Source organism: Lissotriton helveticus, chromosome 8, assembly GCF_964261635.1.
Source record: "Lissotriton helveticus chromosome 8, aLisHel1.1, whole genome shotgun sequence".
NCBI lineage: Eukaryota > Metazoa > Chordata > Amphibia > Caudata > Salamandridae > Lissotriton > Lissotriton helveticus.
In genome coordinates this window covers 1,651,261,684-1,651,280,583 of record NC_136069.1, presented here as the reverse complement: position 1 = coordinate 1,651,280,583, position 18,900 = coordinate 1,651,261,684, and positions in this window count along the sequence as shown.

The window sequence follows — 18,900 nt, the reverse complement described above, 5'->3', positions numbered from 1 at the left end:
CAAAATCTAAACAATGAAAGAAGGATTCTCTGAGGTACCAAGCACCCGTGGAAACACAAACCCTTGACATTCCACCTAATAAAACTGCAAGAATGACAGAACAATTACAAAAAACATATTTGGAACGCGAAAGCATCATACTCCTGATCACAACTAGATAATGGGAGAAACCGACCAGGTAAACGTTTCAAAATTGTCAAACAACGAACAGAGACAAACAATGCAATCAGGACCAGCAATACCACAAAGAAAAACTGTGAAGCTTTCTCAACCTTTCTCAAAGACAAAATTCTAGAAATGTTTATAATCAATTGCTAGCGACAGAGAAAGGCTACAAGTCATGATCGTCAACAACTATCCTTTCCAATGCAACTCCCCATCAAATTACCAACCATCCACCCAAGACTAAACAGGCAGCATGGAGAGAGGTAGAGAAGAGGTACACAAGTTCTTATTCTCTCTGAAACCAACTTCACCTTTCAACAATCCAAACCCCTCCAGAAAACTAAGGGAACTCAGCCACCTTTTCTCCCCCTGTTGATGATGATCATAAACTCATCGCTAAGTCAAAGTACAAATGAGGACTGCCTGAAGATAGCACATATCAACCAATCAATTAATCAGGATTTATAAAGCACAACTAATCACCTAATAGGGTATCCAGGCGCTTGCAGGTTCCGGAGGCTTATTCGAACAGCCAGGTCTTGAGGGCCGTTCGTAATTCTGGAAGTGAGGTGATTGTCCAGGGTTGCATGGGGTGGAGGGCTGTTCCAGGCCTTTGCTGAGATGTGGGAGAAGGAGCACCCTACACTTCTGTCTCTGTAGATGTGTTGAGTATTTGAAAGTTAGAGCGAGGCGGAGCTTTGTCTTTTGACGGGTGGAGGTTCAGGCGGTGGTTAATGTAGGCAGGTTCTTGGTTGTGTGGAGAATCTTTGTGTGCGTGGGTCAGCAACTTGAGTTGGCATCTCTTCTGTATGGGGAGTCAGTGGAATTGCCTGGGCTGGGAAGTGATGTAGGTTTCTCAGGATAGGCCAAGGATGAGTCTGGCTGCGGAGTTCTGTATGGTCTGAAGTCTCTGTAGGAGGTGTGCGGCAATTCTTATGTAGAAGTTTTTGCCATAGTCCAGTCAGCTGGTGACGAGAGCCTGTGTCACAGTGCATCTTGTGTGTAGGGGCCACTTGAAGATCTTACCTAGCATGCACAGAGTGAGGAAGCAGGCAAAGAAATCAGTACTGATGTGATTTCATGGTGATCTTGTTGTCAATGATGATTCCAAGGTTTTTGGCGTCGGAGGAGGAAGTGGGTGCGGTCATACATCTGATGTCCACCAAGAGTTTTTCTATGTGTTGCTGCTGTTACAGAAGATCAGTACTTCCATCTTGTCTGTGTTCAGCTGCAGGCAGTTGTTCTTTATCCAGTCGGCATTGCTTGTCATGCATCTGTGGAAGTTGGTTCTGGTCATGGTGGGGTCATCAGTGAGTGAGAGGATGGGTTGTGCGTCATCTGCATAGGAAATTATGTTGAGACCATGGGATCTGACAATGTTGGCCTGTGGGGTCATATATGCATTAAAGAACACGGGGCTGATGGATGAGTCCTAGAGGACCCCACAGCTGATCTCCTTGGATTCGGAGGTGGGCGGTGGATCCTCTGGGTTCTTCTTTTGAGGAAGGAGGTGATCCATCTGAGCGCTTCCCCTTGGATGTCAACGTGGCAGAGTTTTTTTGATCAGCGTCTTGTGGGATATGATGTTGAAGGTTGCTGTGAGGTCAAGGAGGATCAGAGCTGCTGTTTCTCCTCAGTCAAGAAAGGTTCAAATGTCTTCTGTAGCTTCGATCAGGGTGGATTTGGTGCTGTGATTGCTGCGGAAGCCAGATTGGGCGCCCCGGGTAGCTGGTTCTGGTCGAGGTGTGTCATGAGTTGCTTGTTGATGATCATTTCCATTACCTTCGCTGGGAATGGGAGTGGGGAGATTGTCTGGTAGTTTTTTTAGTTCACAGGCCTCGGTGGAGGGTTTTTTGAGTAGTGGTCTGAATTTGGCTTGCTTCCATGTGTCAAGAAATGCTGCAGTGGTGATAGAGGTCTGAAGCAGGGTGATAAGTTCCTGGCCGATCGTTTGGTTTCAGAGGTTGAAGATGTGGTGTGGGCAGGAGTCTGTGGGAGCTCCTGAGTGGATGGATTTCATGGTGGAGGTGGTTTCCTGGGTGGACAGGAGGTTCCAGGGGGTCAGTCTGTGGTTTGTGATGGTTGCGGTGGTGGCGTATTTGTCAAGGTAGGTGTGGGTTGTGGTTCAAAGTTTCTGTATAAGGTTGTGATCATGTCATCAAAGAATTCGGTGACGTGTTCGCACAGCTCCTGTTAGGATGCGATGTTAATTTCGCAGGCAGCCAGATTGGAACATTTCTTAATGATGTTGAAAATGTCCTTTCTGTTGTCGCAGCTGATTTTGATATGAGCTGCTAGGGCTGTCTTCTTTGTTGCCCTGAGCAGGTGGTGGTAGAAGTTAAGGAAGGTCGTCATGATGGCAGTGTTTGTTGTGGTGTCCGGGGTTGGGGTGTAGAGTTCGGTGATGGTGTATCTTTGGGGGACAGGAGGGCCAGAGGTCATGGCACTGGGCACGGTCCAGGTGGAGACGGGTGCAGACGGGTTTGGCTTTGGCACACCCACAGTGCCCTTCTGCTGCAGAGTTGCACTGTGGCGTGGGTTACATAGGTCCTTCTGGGGTGGGAAGGGCTTCTATTGGGGGGAAGAACAGTGAGTGGGAAATCCCAGGCAAGAAAGCCATGGCAGCAGTGGTATCACTGGATCAGTCCAGAGCAAGAAGGCATTGGAGGCCACAGGCAAGTGGCGGGCTAGGTGCTCAAGTACCTACAGATGCAGTCATGCTGAGACCTGCATTAAGAAGGTTCTGGGGTGGGCAGGGCTTCTTTTGGTGGGAAGAATGGTGAGTGTGAAAGAAATGGTGGGAAAACCCTGTTAAGAAAACCAGGGCAGCGGCTGTGTCAGTGGATCAGTCTGGAACAAGCAGAAACTGGAGTTCACAGGCAAATGGCAAGCAAGGAGTCCAGGTGCCTACTGATGTGGTCATGCTGTAGCTTACATTAAGTAGGTCCTGTGGTGTGCGGAGATTCTGTTGGTGGGAAGAACAGTGAGTGGGAAAACTTGGGCAGGAAAACCCTCAGAAAAGCACACACGTGGTGGCGTCATCACTGGATCATCAGTCTGGAACAAGCCGGAACTGGAGGCCACAGGCAAGTGTCAGACTAGGTGTCCAGGTGCGTACAAGTGACATCTTTCTTGGAAAAAGCAGGCACAGGATCTCATTCTTTATTTAATTCCTACAACACATTTCAACAACACAATCGTCTCCAGAACCCAAAAGGAACTCAGCCACTTTTTCTCTACTCTGTTGACAATGATCATAAATTAATCGCTAAGTGAAGGTACAATCTCAGATTGCCTGATTAAAGGGTTCCCTTGAAAAAAAGCAGGCTACAGTCCTGAGTAGTTTTCACCCAGTGTCGAACATCCCATTCCTTGCTAAAATGTTGGACAACACATTGAACAGTTCAAATTGACAAATTTAAATCAGGATACAGACATGGTCACAGAAACAGCCATTGTACTCATCATGGACAAGGTCTTAAAGAATCTAGGCCATACCAAATTCCTGCCTTCTTATCCTCCTGGACCTCTTCTTGGTGATTAACATAATCATTCATAAAAGCCTTTTAGAATTACTAGAAAGCAGATAAGCACCTTGTAAAGGGGAAAAACATGGCTGTCATTAGAAGTGGTCTGGTAAATGAATTGATAGTTATTGCACCTGATAAAATATGAGTCTGTTGACTGCACTAATTATCACACAATTATGAATGTTTGGTGCATAACTTGCGGATCACATTTTCTGGTAAATACCTGTAATTTTTCTCTCTTTAAATATTGGTATTTTTCACCCTCCAATATTTATCACATAGCTCATCATAGCGACATGTGCATTTGGTGTTGGGTATACTTGACATCAGTGGTTGAATCCTTTTCACATAATACTCCGCTCTGTTTAGTTAGTCTGAATGTTTGTGCCTTATGACATATGGTTGGTCAATAAAGGGCCTGACCTAGGGCCCTTGAGGCCTTTTGGAAAATACTGCAAAACAAGTATAATGTGTGTGACCTGTCATTATTCAACAATTCATCTGAACCTACAGCCTCGTATTAGAGCAACTCTCGATAATAACTCAAATGAAGTGCCAGATATTGCAGCTCAAATGTAAAATCAAGACTGAAGAGCCCAGTGGGGGAGTGAGGGATGTGATTTTAGGGAAGATTCTGAAAGGGTGGGGCAGAGAGAAGGGGGTGGGGGAGGGGCTGATTTACAGCAGGCAATAGTGTTTGAATTGTTACAAGACATTATGACAGTTTTGACAGATTGTTGTTGTGATGGTTTTGAAGTAGCGATTTTCAGATTGCGTATGATTTGTATGTTCTTTGGTGTGTTCAGGGTGTCTGAATTGCTGGGGTCTGCACAGGTTGTGGGAATTTTGCATAGTGAGGTCATTTGGAATTGGGTCAATTGAGTATATGGCTGGGGAGATCCAAGTCAGACCAGGCAGGAAAGGGCAGGTGGGTGTGGCTGCATGAAAGGGGCAGAGCAGAGTTGAGACTGGTAAATGATGGAGAAAATTTCAGGTCTGGTGGGTGTGCAGTCAGGAGGCAAGTTTTTGTCATTAGAGTGGGACGAAGGTTATTGTTTTTCAACTGTTGTCAGTGCTGCGCATGTCAATGTGTGTAAACTGGGGTAAGATCCAGCCGGTTTTGGAACACACTCTTTTATGATCGGGGCAGAGATGGCAGTGGCGTGTCGGGTTTGGGACTGGAAAGAGATAAGTGATAGGTAGGTGGAGATCAAGGTGTTATGAGCAGTACGTGCGCAAATAGAGGTTATGGTGTGATGAGGACAGTGCTCGAGTCTGCTAATAATACATTCATTTTCACTGTAGCGTGCATGAGCGGTCTTGAGAAGAGTAAGCTGGTGACTTGGATATTTGAACACTTTTGTGTATTGGGTCAGCTAAGTATGTTGACCAACAGATTTATTAATCAAGGCCAGGATTACCCAGGAGCAGACATGAGGTGCTATGAGTGTGGGTGGTAGGAGTGGGATGTGTTGAGGCATTTTGTTGCCATTTTTGTGAAAGCTGGTTCCAAAGAGGGGTTACCCAGACTTGCTCCTTCTGCACGTAGGGGAAAATGATTTGGTACAGTTGTCAGGCCTCACATTATTGCCACACATACAGCAAGCCTAACAGTTGATCAAAAATAATTTTGCGGGGATATGACTGGTCTGGACTGAGTTCGCGCCTGCAGGCAGTGGAGAGGAGTGATAAAACATGTGGCCATTTACAAGGCCAGGGGAATTAAATCAATCAGTCTGGATTTGTAGAGCATGGCTACTCACCAGTGAGAGTATGAAGATGTTATATTCTTGCTGAGCTCAGTCAAAAAGCCAGCACTTGAGTTCCTTTCAAATTTCAAGAAAGAGGGTGATGTGTAGAGGTGCAGGGGAAGGTTGTTTCAGGACTTGGCGGAAAGGAGGAGTGTGTGCAAGGATGAGGGAGGCACAGTGCAGGTGTGTGCAGGGTTGGTGGAAGTTCAAATGGTAGTTGATGTATGCTGGTCACTGGTCATGGAGGGCTTTGTAGGGGTGTGACAGTAGCTTGAAGTGGCATCTTTTCTGGATGATGAGCCATTGGATGTTCCTGAGGTGGGGAGTGATGTGGGTCCATTTGGAGATGTTGAGGATGAGTCGGGCAGTAAAGTTATGTATCATCTGAAGTCTTTTCAGGAGTTGGGTGGCGATTGCAATTGCAGAGTAGTGTGTCGCTGTAGTCCAGCTGACTGGTGACTAGGGTATGAGTGATGATCTTTTTGGTGCTGGCAGGGAGCCATCTTAAGATATTTCTGAGCATGCGGAGGGTGTGGAAGCAGGTGGAGGAGACTGGGCTGATCTGTTGTTTCATGGGGAGTTTGCTATCTAGGATAATGCTGAGGTTGTGGGCGCAGACTATCGGTGTGGGTCTGAGTTTGGTGGTCCTCCAAGTGCCATTCAATGGGGAGGTGTTATTCCCAAAAATCAGCCCTTCCATTTTGTCCATGTTGAGCTTCAGGTAGTTGGTGTGCATCCAGTCAGAGACACTTGTCATACATTTGTGGAAGTTTGGTCTGGTGGTGGAGGTGTCTTGTGAGAGGATGAGCTGGGTGTCGCCGGCGTAGGATATGTTCTTGAGGCTGTGGTTTCTGAAGATATCAGCCAAGGGTGTCAAGTAAGTGTTGAACAGAGTGGGGCTGAGGCATGAACCTTGAGGGATGCCATAAATGATGCTCTTGGGTTCTGAGGTGAAGGGCGGTAGGTCGATTCTCTGGGCACATCCTGTGAGGAAGAATGCAATCCATTTGAGGGTGTCTCCCTGGATGCCGGTGTGGTGGAATCTCATGAGGGTGTGGGGAATACTGTGTCAAATGCAGCTGAGAGGTCAAGGAGGATAAGGGCAGCTGTTTCCCCATGGTCGAGGAGGATTCTGAGTCGCCGGTGACGCAATCAGGGCTGTTTTAGTACTGTGATTAGAGTGGAACCCTGACTGGGAGGTGTCCAGCAGGTTGTTTCTCTACAGATGTTTGGTGAGCTGGTGGTTGATGACCTTCATGAGGGCTTTGGCAGGGACGGGGAGCAGCGAGATGGGCAGTATTCCTTGAGTTCTGACCTCTGCATGTTTTCATTCATTGAGGAAGGTGGCCATAATCATGGATGTGTTAAAGGTCAAGGTGAGTTCACCGCTGATTTATTTGCTCTTAAGGTTGAAGAGATGGTGGGGCAGAGGTCCATGGGTGTTCCAGAGTGAATGGAGTGTTCATGATGGCTTTGGTGTTCTGGGTGGTGATCTCTTTCCCTGTGGTGAGCAAGTGGTTGTGGGTGGCGTCTGCTGGTGTGAGGAGGTTGTAGAGGTCGGTGGATTGGGATTTGAAGTTACTTTAGATGGTAGATATCTTGTTGTGGAAGTAGTTTGCTGTTGTTGTTGCTTGCCTCGATGTGGTCTGCTAGGACCTCTCTTTTTGTGTACTTTAGGCATTGGTGGTATCTGTTGAGAGCTGATTTGAATGTGGCTCGGTCTGTGTGATCTCTGCTAGTGCGCCATCTTATTTTCAGCCATTTGCAATTACATTTTGTGGTCTTGGGTTCTGGTGTATACAGGCTGGCTTGTTTGGTGGATATGCTAGTCTTGGGTGGCTGATGGAGGCAATTTTGTTGGCGCAGTTGATGATCCAGGCGGAGAGTTTCTGGACTGCCTGTTCCAGGTTCATTGCGCATCAGGCTGGGTGGTATTGAAAGCGTCCATCCATTGGGTCTCTGTTACTTTGTTTAAGCTGCGTTGGAAGGACCTGGGAGGTCTGATGGTGGTACGAGGAGATCTTGCAATGTTGAAGAGGACAATGGTGTGGTCGGTCCAAGTGAGTTCAGTGACATGACTCTACTTGACTGTCGCTGGAAGTGAAAATGGGGTCTAGCGTGTTTCCTGCACTGTGTGTGGGGTGAGATTAATGGGTGATTTTTCATGGAGTCATCAAGAAGGAGGAGCAGTTGTTATTTAAACATGATAGGGTACACTTATCACAGTTTAGAAATGCATATTATGTGATGTATATGAGGGATGTGATCAGTAAATGGTGGAATGAGAGAATTTGGTACAATTTTTCGACCTTCAAATACCTTGTAGTCATACTCACAACAAAAGCCACTACTCCCATCAAACTCCATAGTATCTACCACCACCTAGTGATCACACACTCTTCACTGAAGAACTATCTGACCTTATTAAACAGCACTCCCTAACTGATACTAATGACATTTTTCTTGGTGACTTCAATCTCACTGGAATGACACTGAAGACACCCCAGTTGATAACTCAACTAACCTTAATGATATCAAGGACCTCAAGCAAATATGCAATGAACTGACCCATAAAAAGTCTCTACTCTTGATGCTAGTTTTTTCAGAAGTGAGCTTGTCTCCCTACAATCCATCAAGTCCATTGACTGGTCTGACCACCATCTCATACTGTTCAATGTCAATGCCCATTCCAAACACCATCCTGCCCCCCCCCAACAAACCCATGCACTGGGCAAGGAACATCAAACACATCCCGCTAATGCAATTGGATTTTAACCAAACTACACTCGCAACCTCTTCTCCACACCCTTGATGCCCTTACTGCCCACTATAGTTCAGCTATGACTGATGTTATTGACCAAGGTACATTGCTTAAACTTAAGCAATCTAGAAAAATGTAATCAAAATCCAGGTTCAACTCAGACCTCAACACTGAGAGGAGACAGCTTAGACAAACTAAAAGGCTATGGAGACAATCTCCTTACTAGCTCACCTCACACTCCTAAGATCCCATCAGCTCTCCTACAAGAAACACATCTTTAGAGAAATAGCCATCTTCTTTCTCAATCAACTGGATCATGTGAAGAACCGACCTAGGGAGCTCTTTAACATAATTAAATATCAAAATACCACTACTTCCCAACCAGATACACCAGTCGCCATTGAATGCTGCGAAGAAATAGCTAATTATCTCACTGACAAAGTTGCGAAAATCTCTTATCCATGATACTAGTCGGATACCCCTGCCCACCTGCATCATTGACCCTCTGGTCACCACTATAACCCCCTCTCAAGGTTTAACCACAGACCAGATTGAAAACAATCATCATTGCCTACAACCGAAAAACAATTCTATGTGGACAGACTTCAAACCCATGACTGAAACTGAAGTCTTCAAAATAATCACAAACTTTAAGCCAACATCCCACACTTCTGAACCCTTGCCCTCCACCCTAGTACAGAACCTCAGCCATATCATCTCCCTGTTTTGTACCAAAGTTATCAATACCTCTTTCCCATTAGGCTGTGTTCCTGAATCCCTCTAAAGAGGCCAAGTCACACCTATTCTTAAAAAACCAGGAGTGAACCCAAACAACCTCAACAACTTCAGACCTATCACCATCCTTCCCTTCCTAGCCAAAATGCTGGAGAGGCATGTCCTCCTTAAACTGAACAGACACATATAGGACTTCAACCTCCACAACCCGTTCCAATCATGAAAGTATATAGCACGGCAACCGCTGTTCTCAATATTTCCAAACACTTTCACAGATCCTTAGATGAAGTCAATGCCTGTCTCCTAATCATACTTGACCTATTTGCAGCTTTCGATACAGTAAACCATCCAGCTTTACTTGAGACTCTCAAAAACTGCTCTGGTATCAATGGCACAGTCATGAGATGGTTCCCCTCCTATCTGCAACATCGCTGTCAGCAAACAAAAGTCAACAGCTGTCTTTCTAAACCTACTCCATTTACACATGGCGTACCTCAAGGCTCAATCCTCATCTCAGCCCTTTTAAATCTCTCAAAAGAGTGCTATTCACACTCAGACATCGCAAGAAATTCAAACCCTTTATTTCCCCAGATGATCTTGAGATGGTAGAGCAATCACTTGTTATCTCAAAACTTTACTACTGAATCCCTCCTCACATGAACGCTGAAATGTCACCTTGCACTCCTCATAGCTGTTCTCTAAGCGACTGCCAGACTCCTTACAGGAATTAAAACATGCGATCATATCTCTGCTGCCCTCAATGCATTCCTGCAATATAATGTTGTGACATTATAACCACTTAATGGTGTATTGTTTCTTTGACTTTGACTCATATGAATCCCCTCACATACCTCTTATAAATTTAATCACATAATTTGTGAAGTGCTTGATACTTTTGGGTCTAATTAGCTCTATATATAACTCCAATAAATAAAAAGATCTTCAAGTGAGTAAACTGTGGATAGATCGCCTAAAAAGATACTAAGCGGCTACAGCAATTCCTGAGAACCGAAGAAGAGACTTGCTACTCCACTGAACATGCAATGGTATTTACAAGCTCTCTTGAACCACCTTTGGTGAAACCAGACAACCCCACTCATACACCAGTTTAATAATAGCTCTTAATGCATATTTTGTCCTGCTTGTAACCCTGACTATATATGTTTTAATGTAAGCAAAATAAAAGAAACAGAAGAGGCTGTCGATGAATTCCATACTTGCCTCAAAGAATTAGACAGCATGTGTACCATACAAGCTAATGACAATTAAATTTTGAATGCAGTTCATACAAGGCTTCACATCCACCAAGCCAAAATGGCAAATACTATTCAAATCAGGGAAACCACTACAAGACATTTCAATGATGGACGAGTGCCAGGAGCTCTCCACTGCACGAGCCTCATGCATTGAGATGGCAATCATGAAGCCTGTCAACAGGAACCAGTCAAACACTGACAAAAGGTGGACCGAACTTCAAGTCACTCCAGAAGGATAACAAAGGTGGACCCTATGGACAATGCAGAGGGCTCTTAATGCTTTCAGGAGAGTGCCCAGTCAGAGGAAAAAAGTACAGTGCATGCGGAAAAACCAACTACTTTGCAAAAGCGTTCAGATCAACCCAAAATGAAAAAGTTCAACAAGATCAATTAAAGAAAAGTGTGAATGCTGTTGATTCAGTAACCAACAAACATTACACTGAAGAAATGGATGACGATCCTGAGGAAGAAGGAGGAAAGCAAAGGAAACTAGGGACTACCTTCAAGGTGTCAAGTCCAGCCAGGAAATCAAATTAACAGCACCCTCACTGACACAGGTACTGCCATCAATGCCACATCCAATGCAGAAACCTTCCAACGTGCAAGTATGTGCCAGTAGGAACAAGCCTATTTTGTTGGTCTGTGGCATATTCAATCCAGAACTGACCCATGAAGATTAGGCAATAACTAGCGGTGGGCGGAATGTGCGTAATTGCGTTACGCAAATCTCTGTGAAACGGTAAAAAATCTCCGCGAACTCGTAGAAATTCTGCAAACACGTGGAATTGCTTGTTCGCAATGCTTTTTTCCTGTTCGCAATCGCTGTTTGCGTGCTCGGGGGGAAATATCTCGCGAACACGCATTTTGAGAACTTACCGCCCAGGCCTAGCATTAACCACAAAAATGTGCATCAATAGAATGGGGAAGTGATTTTACTGAGCTATAACTAATTCATTTTGTACACAGCATACACTCCAGTAATATAAAAAAACATTTTGAAGGAGTCTGCATGCCTATTTGAAGGTGTAGGCTGTCTTAAATATAAAGTAGTTAGATTGCACATTGACCGATCAGTCCAACTTGTTGTCCTCTGTCACCCTCCATCACCGCAGCATTTTTAAATCAGAGGAAACAGACATCATCACAAATGTGGAAGGGTACACTCGCGTTGGGTCGCACCCATTGTTGTTACCTAAAAGCATCAGCAACCCAAAGAGGAGAGATTTTGTGTAGAGATGAGGCTCCAAACTATGCCATCAAATGGGAACACCATCTCATCCCAACTGTGAACAACCTGGTGACGGAGATCTGTAGCTAAAAATGGCTCTTTAAAGCTGACATAAATTCAGGAAATCACCAGTTACTCCTCCATTCCCAACCACCTTCCCGTGTCAGTTCAGATATCCATGAAGGATCTTGATGAGAAAATCAAGCATAAGTATAAAGCTTTAGCCAACTAAACTGGAAAGCATTCTTAGGTCAAATAACAGCAGATCAAGAAATAAACTAAGACTTTTAATAAAGAGATGTCCAAGAAAACCCAGTAAAGATTCTTGTCTCAGAGAGTCTAGGAAAAGGGGAACAGTGTGAGATGCTGCTCTCAGTCCAAGGAAAATGATATGTGAAAAGTTCAATCAATCTGCTCTCTGTCAAATCTGTCCTTTGCTGTGCCTCTAGTCTAGAAAAACAAATTAATATAAACACACATTTTCTATGTTGCAACATTAATATTCTTTCTTCTTCATGTTGACCAATAATATTTCAGCATACTCCTGGGAACTGGTCTACTCTCCATCTTCTCACAAGAGTATAATCATCTTGTAACGATGTGCCCTTGAATGTTGCGGCAGATACTTTCTTGTTTTCCAACATATCTTCTCATTATTCATCCTCCCTGTTGTCTACATCTTTTGTCTATTTTTTAGGTAATAAACAGTAGCTTCTGGAATTTCAATGGCTACAGCAAAGAGATTAAAACATCTTGCACACCAGTTGTTTAAAGTGAAAAACAATTTGTTTTTGGATTAATGTGCATTCTTGTTAAATAATGTCATCATCAGTTGTGACAATTAAGGAATCCATGCTTCATTTCTATATTACAGGCCTATAGGTTATAAGTATGGTTACCTTCTATAATTTATGAGTTCAACACACCTCATCTTTAAATGCAAATTCTGCACATTGTATTTTTTAATGTAGCATTTTGTAAATAATTACATTTTCATTAGCATGATCAAATGGGAGTAACATCTCACCCCAAGAGTAGACAACCTGGTGATGGAGATGAAAGGCTCAAAATGATTCTTTAAGGCTGACCTAAATGAATGAGAACACCAGTTACTCCTTCACCCCCAAAAAAGGTATATAACCTCCTTCTGGACACACAAAATATTGAGCTTTGAAAGTGAGGGGGAGGTCTTTCAAAATGCAACCCGAGAGGTGTCTCAATTAGTGGGGGGTGAGCAACGAGAGTGATGATGTCCTTTTTCATGCTGCACTCCTGAGGCAATATATCTCCTTTTCTCTCTTTCTTTCATTGAACTGAGTCACCAGATTCAAGACAGTCTTCAAAGCTCCTTTATTGGTGTCTTTCTTTTGACTTTTTCGTGAGCTGGATTTTGTTCTTCTTCTTCTTTAACAACAACTTCAGTAGTTTCTTGAGACCCAGTAACTGATACCCACTGTACTGGATTATTCTCAGACTCTCTGTTATTACCAGCCTGTCCTTTATCTTTTTCTTCTGCCTCTAGTAGACGAGACTCTTCTTGTATGACTTGCATTAATCCAATTTGGCAAGCCACCACACTTCGCTGCTGTTGTTGTCACCAATTTCACTTGATATGGCCCATGCCAAAGCGGTTCCAAACACAACTTCCTCAAATGCTTCTTAAACAGGATCCCGTCACCTGGACGAATGCCATGTGCTTGTTCTTGCTGTGTTATGGTTGCAACTTCTCCAACCTGATGAAACACAGAACGTACCACATCAGCAAGTCCTTTGCAATAATCGAGTACTAGTTCATCAGTTATTGTCATCAATTGACCTGCTGGAACTATTGTCCATCTCATTGCTCTCCCCATAAGCACTTCATGAGGGGACTATCCAGTCTTTTTATCAGGAATACTTCTCAGACTCATTAGAACTAGAGGTAAAGCATCTGGCCATTTGAGTGCTGTGGATGTACATGCCTTGGCCAATCTGGATTTAATAGTGCCATTTATTTGCTCAACAACACCTGAGGCTTCTTGTGGATAGGCACAATGTAACTGTTGCTCAATTTGCAAAGCTGCACAGATCATCTGAATATTTCATTATTACAATGAGTTAACGATCTGTTGCTAAAAAGATTAGAAATCCCAATCTGGGGATTATTTCTCTCAAAAGCAGTTTAGCTACTGTTATACTGTCATTTTGTATTGTTAGGTTTGCCTCCAACCAACGAGAAAACAGACAAAACACCACTAACCCATATTTTAGCCCATTACAAGGGGGAAGCTCAATAAAGTCTGCTTGCATTCGTGTAAATGGTCCTGCTGCTTTCCCAATCCTTCCCCAACTGACAACACTTTTTCTTCCCTGCATTCTGCTGCTGGCATGTTCTGCAACATTGACAAAGACTTTCTGCAATGACCCTGAACTTGGGATTATACCAGGTCTGCTTAAAAAGTCTGATTATGGCATCTCTACCCAAGTGTGTAATTCCATGGTATATTCTTGCCATCTGCTATAGCAAGCAGTCTGGCATAATTGGTCTGCCATCATTACATACCTATATTTCATCTTCCTCTCTTCGTGTACAACCTGAATAATCCACAATTCCTTTTCTGTATCACTAGCTTCTTCCTGCAATTGTATAATTGCATCCCATGTCTCAACAGAAGAAAACATCAGATGGCATTTTGAATCAGATTTCTGAGCACTTTTGTCCATTGAAATAAAATTTTGTACACAGAACCTTGCAACTTGGTCAGCATATTTATTGCCAACCGTAATGTAATAATATCCAGATTGATGTGCAGAGCATTTCACCACCCCGATTTTGGTGGGCAACTGTAGTGCATCCAACAAGTCCTTGACAAAAGTACTATTTCTAATTGGTGAATCTGATAAAGTTGGGAATCCACGTTGCATTCACATTTGTCCAAAATCGTGCACCACCCCAAAACCATATTGGCTGTCTGTGTCTGGTTATCCTCAGATTTCTCCCAATCATGCATGCTCTTCTTAGGGCCACCAGCTCCGAGATTTGCACTGAACCTATTCCTTTCAAGCATAAGGTTTCAAGAACCATAGACACCAAACAAACTGCATGTGCACCACGCAAATAACCCTTTTAGTCTCTTATGCATGATCCATCCACGAACATTACGCAATCTGATTCGGCCAGTGGTGAATCTTTAATGTCTGGTTTTGGTTTTTTACACAATTCAGTCACATCCTGACAATCATGTGCTGCTTCATCCACCACTTTCTCACAACTTGGACTTGGTAAAAATGTGGCTGGGTTCAAGTTTGTTCACCCTGTTACTGTGACATTTTCCGCACCCAAAATCACTCTTTCATACTTAGTGAAATGACTACTAGTAAGGTGTTGAGTCCGAGTTCTGGTCAGCAGAATCTCCACAGAATGAGGGACATGCACCTTCTAAGGATAGCCCATAATAATGGACTCACTTTGTTCCAAACTCACACATGTAGCAGCTACTGCTTTCAAACTTCCTGGCAATGCTTCTGTCACCGCATCCAATGTAGCAGAAAAATATGCCACTGGATGTCGCATTTTTCCATGTGTTTGTGTCAAGACTGAGAGTGCACAACCATCTCTTTCACAGCAAAATAATGCAAAATTCCTGCTGTAGTCAGGCATTCCTAAAGCAGGTGCTCGAAAAAAACTATCTTGCCGCTCCATGAATGCTTTCATACATTCATCATCTAATTCAATCGGATCGATCACATCCTTATGTCTCAATCTTTGCAAGGGCTTGGTAATCAATGAAAATCCACTGATCCATTGTCGGCAGTATCCAACTTTTCCCAGAAACATTCGTATTTATTTCTGTGTCCTTGGAGAATTCATTTGCAAGATCACATTTATTCGATCTTGTGATACTTTCCTTACTCCTTTTTCAATTTTGTGTCCCAAATACAAGACTTCTTTTTTACAGAATTGTAATTTAGCTGGTGACACTTAATGCCTTCATATTGTTATGTTATGTTATATGATTTTTATATAACGCAAAACACCAACCGGTCTCTAAGCGCTTCCAGAGAGAGTGAGCATGTCACTAAAGCAGAACTAACTGGCAGCGCCGGATGCAGAGGTTATGCAGTTGTTAGTGCCTCTCTAAATAGAAAAGTCTTTAAGAGCTTTCTAAAGATGAGAAAAGCCGGTTCCTTTCGTAGGTACTCTGCCAGATCATTCCAGACCTGTGGGAGGAGGACAGAAAACGCTCTACCCCCTTTGGATTTAGAAGTGTACCTGGGTGGAGCTAACCTACAAGCCTCAGATGATCGTAGAACCCGGCCCGGAACATACTTCATCAAGCGATCTTTTATATATTTGGGAGCCTCACCATAAATAGCCTTGTGGGCGATACAGAGACCCTTAAACTACACTCGCTGTTTAATAGGCAACCAGCGCAATTTATGAGGGGTGGCTCGTGTCCTCCTAGGGAGTCCGCAAATGAGCCTAGCCGCATCATTCTGCACAACCTGTAGTCTTCTAAGGAGCTTCTTTCGAAGGCCAAGGTAAAGGGCATTCCCATAGTCCAGCCTGGGGATGACAGTGGCGGAAAGATTGACTGCAGTGAGGATGTTGATAGAAGAGGATCAAGTTTCCATAGCTGCCTAAGGTCACCCATATAGGTTCCCACAACAGTGGAAACCTGACAAGACATAGATAGTTCAAAATCGATTTTCAGCCCCAGGCTTTCTACTGCCGGGACTGGTATTGGGACTACTCCTAATTCACAGGGCCAAAAAAGATCACACCATGGGCTATTACTTGTTAGAAAGACAAGCACTTCGGTTTTACCCAGATTTATTTTCAAGGAATTGGCTGTCATCCAGTTTACAGTGAACTTGAGCAGATTTTTTACTGACTCCTGAGCCTGACAGGAATTATTAAGCCGGACAAGAAGTTGAGTGTCATCGGCATAATTAAAGACCTGACAATCCATATGGGTCAAGGTCTCCACCAAGGGTTGCAAATAGATGTTGAAAAGGAGAGGAGATAATGCAGAGGCCTGGGGTACTCCGCAGGTCAGGGAGCCCAGATCCGACAACTGCTCACCCAGCTGAACTCTCTGAGTGCGGTCTGACAGAAAATACTTTAGCCATTAATGTACTTGCCCGTTTATACCCAGGTTCGTAATATGGTTCAGCAGGAGGTTATGGCTGACCGTATCGAATGCCGCTGACAGATCTAATAAAATCAGGGCACTCAGCTGTTTACTATTGGCCCTAACTCTGAGCTCGTCCAAAATGGACACCATCACTAGCTCTGTACTATGATGAGCGCTAAAGTCCGCCTGTATAGCAAGGAGCAGTTGATGATTACTGCTCCAAGATCTTCACTAGAAAGGGAAGCTGCCATATGGGCCTAAAGTTCTTTAAGGTCAGAGTGTCCGCACCAGACTTTTTCAACAAGGGGGTAACCCTAGCTCCTTTCAGATTTGTTGGTAAATAACCCAAATGGAAAGAGTTATTGAGTAGTCCCAAGACCTGCTTCTCCAACCCTGGCAGGGCCATTTGAAAAATCCTCAGAGGACAACGGTCCGCTCGAGAGCCAGATTTAGTACGATTAACTAGTGATATCAAAGTATCTGAATCAAGACTAGGGAATTTAGACAGCTGACTACCAGGACAGGGAGGAGGGCTAGTCTGGTCGAGGGAGCTAAAGTCAGAGGGGGTTCTGGTAATTTCCGAAATAATCTCTGTGACTTTCTGAAGGAAAAACTCCTGAAAGGCATCACAATCTGGAGATGCGATTGTGGACTTCTTCTCAGCTTTTTGACTCAGCTCCTTCAGGATAGCAAAGGTCTCTTTTTGTTTGTTTTCTGCCAGAACGATCGTTCCTTCATAATATTCTGCTTTCCTAACTAGACTAGCCAATTTGTAGTTAACAAAAAGGACTTTACAAGCTATTAGCTCTGCTGACTCATAACTTTGTTGCCACCGCCTCTCAGCTTGGCAAATGAGTTGTTTCTTTTCTCTTAGTGTATCATCGAACCATGGGGCCCCCTTTCCTTTATTTCTGACCTTTTCTTTTCGTTCTGGTGCCACTATATCAATGGCCTGCTGCAGATGAGTAAATAAAGCTTCACTTTCCTGATCCAGATGATTCTTTCCCATACCAGGGGGAGGAATTGAGTTGAGCGTAGCTATTAAGCGATCTGCCTCAATATTTTTCCAGATTCTAACCTTCCTCCACAGGGGTGGGGGCTGCAAAAATTGGCTATCACTTGGGACCCAGCATCTTAACAGTGAATTATCCGACCAGGCACAGGTGCTGATATCAGTTATCTGATGTCAGAGGCTGTGAGGTCCAGATCAGATAAAGAATATGGCCTTTTACATGAGTAGCACTATTAACCAGTTGCTGCAAGTCCATCAAAAGCATAGTGGTCTCAAATAGACCCGCTGCAGGCTCTCTCTGTATCTTGTCCCAATGATAGTTAAAATCCCCCACTACTACGAGACGTTTATATCTGGAACATTGGTCAGTAGTGAGTTCAAAGAAAAACTCATTAAAGCCAGGGGTGGTCCTAGGGGGCCGATAAACTACCATAAGCAGAATGCAGGAGGACTTCAAGGATATCTTTATCCCCAAGACATCCGCATTGTCACAGCTTTATGCCATTATTTCAGTAACCATAAGGCTCTTTTTAAAGAGGAATGCCACCCCCTGCACCTGGAGTCCCCTGATCTATTATGCCACAAAATGTCGAATTCCATTGGAAGGGCTGCAGCAATATCAAGGGCTGATGAATCCCCCAGGCATGTTCCCATAAGCGCAAAGATGTCTATATCCCCATCTGGCAGCAGGGAGAAGACTTGTAGATGGCGCTTCTGCAAAGAGCGAGTATTGAGCACTGCTACCTTCAAGCCCCATGCTGTAGCGGCATGAGTCTGTCCCTGAATCCTCAAAGACCCAGCAGCCGCTTCTACACTGTTAGTCTTCATTAGATTTTTGACCAATAGCCATGCCTGCACATTCTCCTCCAGCAAATAGTCGTCCAGATTAAGGGACCGTAATGTTTCTGCCGTATAAATCAGTGGAGGAGCAGGGGTTCTGTCCCCTGGTCCCGGCTGGGCACGGACGGGCTTGCCTTTGGCGCGCCCACAGCATGCGTCCGCTGCGCCGGCCCCAACAGCTGATTTTAAAGCTGCGGTGGACTTGAACGTGGCAGAAAATGGTGGCGTCAACTATGCTCCCAGAAGTGAGTGAAATGCAGCCGTAACCGTCACCCTGAACTCCCTCCACACAATCAGCACTCTAGAGCTGCGGTGGACCGGGGAGAAGTGATCGGCATGTGACAGGTAAGTAATGCTCCCAACAGTTCAATAAACCAAATTGAGAGTGCTCCCAGTAGTTTTGAAAGGCAGGTGCTTATAATGCCCAAACAGTTTTAAAGCACACAAGATAACACAATACAACAAATAAAATTAGCTGTCTTCAAAAAAGTGCACAGTCGCGCAA